The 3,256-nt window shown below is 39.4% G+C and overlaps 1 non-coding gene across 1 annotated transcript; it reads left to right on the plus strand.

Moving 5' to 3' along the window:
- Positions 1-304: 304 nt before the first annotated feature.
- On the plus strand, positions 305-410 carry LOC121206541 (small nucleolar RNA R71). Its single transcript, XR_005901588.1, has one exon. It is a non-coding gene; the product is annotated as a small nucleolar RNA R71 (small nucleolar RNA).
- Positions 411-3,256: the final 2,846 nt, after the last annotated feature.

Genomic DNA, 3,256 nt, shown 5'->3' on the forward strand with positions numbered 1-3,256 from the left:
CGATAGCTGAGTTGTAAAATTATTAAACCCGTTAGTAGTAAAGCTTTTAAGCATTAAGGATATCAAGGATACATGAGATAAGAGTGAAGTGAGAGCGTCCACTTCATGTATTCATATGACTCCTCTTCTTGACACTGCTCGAATGGTTAGCCATTGCAAATTATTCGTAGAAATTCTCTTAATGATTTCGTAAGCTTCATTATAAGACTTAGAGAGGAGAGCACCACTAGCAGAAGCATCTATTACCATCCACGTATCAGCATTGAGACCCTTTTAAAATGACTCTAATTGGATGCAATGTGGGATTCCGTAATGAGGGCATCTTCGTAATAGTTCTTTAAATCTTTTCTATGTTTCATATAAGGCCTCGTCATCCATCTATAGGAAGGTAGTGATCTCATTCCATAATTTAGCATTCTTGCTAGGTGGGAAGCACTTAATAAGGAATCGTTCTGCTAACTCTTGCCATATGGTAATGGAATCTAGTGGCAACAAGTTCAAGCAGGCTTAAGCTCTATCCTACAGTGAATATGGGAACAACTTTAACCTTAATGCTTTTTCGAGTACTCCGACTAACTTGAAGGAGTCACTCACCTCCATAAACAATCTGAGGTGAAGGTAAGGATCCTCAGTTAGCATTCCACTGAATTGGCCCACTGTCTGAAGCATTTGGAACATACTGGCTTTAGCTCGAATTGTTGTGTAACACCCCTAACCCATATATGTTGCCGAAATAGGGTTGCAGAGCATTACCGAAGATTACACTTTAAAATTAACCAAAACTATAAAACAATTAATTCACAATATGAATCAATGCAAAACCAATCAATGGCATACATATTTTTCCTTATATGAGCCCTTGAGGCCCTAAAAACACATTAGAAACTAGTTGGGACTAAATCCAAAACATATAGAATTTTTCAGAAAAAGATAAAAATTTTCAAACTGCAGGGGTCACACAGTCGTTTGGCCAGGCCGTGGACATTAGAAGTAGGGACACACGATCGTGTCTTAGCCCGTGTCCATGCCCATGTAACTCTCTGGCTTGGGTCACACAGCCAAGCCACACGCCTATGTTCGAGGTCGTGTACCCTTAGAAATAACCTCACACACCCGTGTACTAGGTTGTGTAAGAGCCTACCTTGCAACCCTTCGAAAGGTACAGGGGACACACGACTGTCTCGCACGGCCGTGTGTCACACACAACTGAGATACACGCCCGTTTCTCTGCCTGTGTGGACAGAAAATAGATTATTTCAAATCCATTTTTCTCACCTATTCATACATATACTTACAACCAAATTTTCACATATATACAAGCCTTCAAATTGCACTAAAATCATGCATAATCAAGCTATCCAAATAAAGCATAAGAATACAACCAATATCATTTGGGTCACAGCCCATAATAGAATCAATTGGGCCTAGCCAATCTTAGCCTCAATTGGGCTGAAGCCCATATCGCAATAATATCACAATAATATCATACATGCAATGTTGTGCAACCCACCCCAATAATCCAACCGCTACATACCAACTCCATCCCCTGATACACATCATGTAGGGATATAAATATCGACCCACCCATCTGATACACATCAATGGTAGCCCGGTTGCGGTACTACCTTCATTGCAGCAAACTGCTAATCAAATATTAAGCTTAATAGCCATCAGTGGATCCACGGTCGTCAAGCAACCGTGCGATCCTCATATACTTCCTCAGTTCCATAATTCCCAACCCATTCAATATGTCGTGTATGTCATGCTCAATCATCACACGTGTATGCAGAATGGCCATGCTTAGTAACAGTCTTTTAAACATATACTAAAATCATATCAGTCATACAACCACAATCAAGTCAATTAAAACACAGTCATACATACATAATCAAATCAGTCAAATTCGAAATCTAAGTCGATCATTTACCCTCAAGGGCAAAACAATCATTTTACACTATAGGGGTATGTCTGTCATTTTACACTACAAGGGTATTTCGGTAATTTTACACTACAAGGGTATTTCTATAATTTATCTTTATTACTGGTTAATTACTTACCTTGGCTCGTTAAAAAGTCCTCATTGGCTAAAGTGAACAGATACTATACACCAGGTAGGATTCCAGAGAAGAAGAGGTGAGTTAATAAGACCGCTTAAGTACAAAGCTCTCCCTAGATCCAATCCTAGACATGCATATACCCATTGCCACACCTCATGTGACAGCCCAAAGTTGACCCTAGTCGGGAAGTGGTTTCGGGACCGCTAAACCGAGTCACCGAAATGTTTGAATGTGATACTTATTGTCTAGAATATGTAATTATGAATATGTGAAAATTTCAAGCTTCAATCTGGTTGATTTCATGTGAATTTAGTCAATAGGACTTATGTGAGAAAATTCTAAAATGTGATAGGTCAATGTGTGAGGACCTATTAGTGCATGTGGACAAAGGGGGGACTTGCATGTCAAATTCCCCCCCTACTAGTAGTGGCCGGCCATGACAAGCATGGTAGACCAAGTTTGATGGCCAAGACATGTCATAGACATGTTTTGTTGGTGCATCATGGGTGGAAAAAAATAAAATAATAGGCATGGAAATTAAATAATGAAAAGGAGTGTGATGAATACACAAAAAAAAAAGTGTGTAGTTGATTCTTTCCCCCCCCCCATTGCCGTGAGCTAAAGAAAAGAGAGGAGAAGATCTTTGTTCATCCTTTTCTCACCTTCATTTAGCCTAAATTAGAAAGAAAAACAAAGAAAAAATTTTCTCATCCTTTGGTTCATCCTTGGCAAAAAATTTTAAGGAGGAAAGAAGAAGAAAGGTGAAGAGATTCGGCCATGCATGTAGCTAGGCTAAGGTATGTTTGATGATGTTCCATGAGATTCATGCATGTTTTAGTTGTTAGCTTGAGTTCTACCTAGCCCATGGTCTAAATCTTGCTATGTGATGGAATTGGCACTTGACCATGGATGCATCATTCTTGGTTGGTGTTTGATGTTGTGGTGATGAGGCATGAGGATGAGTTAAGATTCGGCCTAGGTGGAGGTTGTGTTAATGCCATTGCATGCAAAAAAATGAAGCTTGTTAATGATGCATGTGATGATGGCTTGATGATTCTTGAACCTCCTTTTTAGCATTTTTGTGTGAGCACATATGTGCATTGGTTGCTAAATGGAGAAGAATCGGCTAGCAAGATGTGTGCTAAGGCCGAATGTAACTTTGCATGTTAATGAGCAATGCATGTGTTAAATTGATGAAA

Source organism: Gossypium hirsutum, chromosome A01 (assembly GCF_007990345.1).
Source record: "Gossypium hirsutum isolate 1008001.06 chromosome A01, Gossypium_hirsutum_v2.1, whole genome shotgun sequence".
Classification (NCBI taxonomy): Eukaryota; Viridiplantae; Streptophyta; class Magnoliopsida; order Malvales; family Malvaceae; genus Gossypium; species Gossypium hirsutum.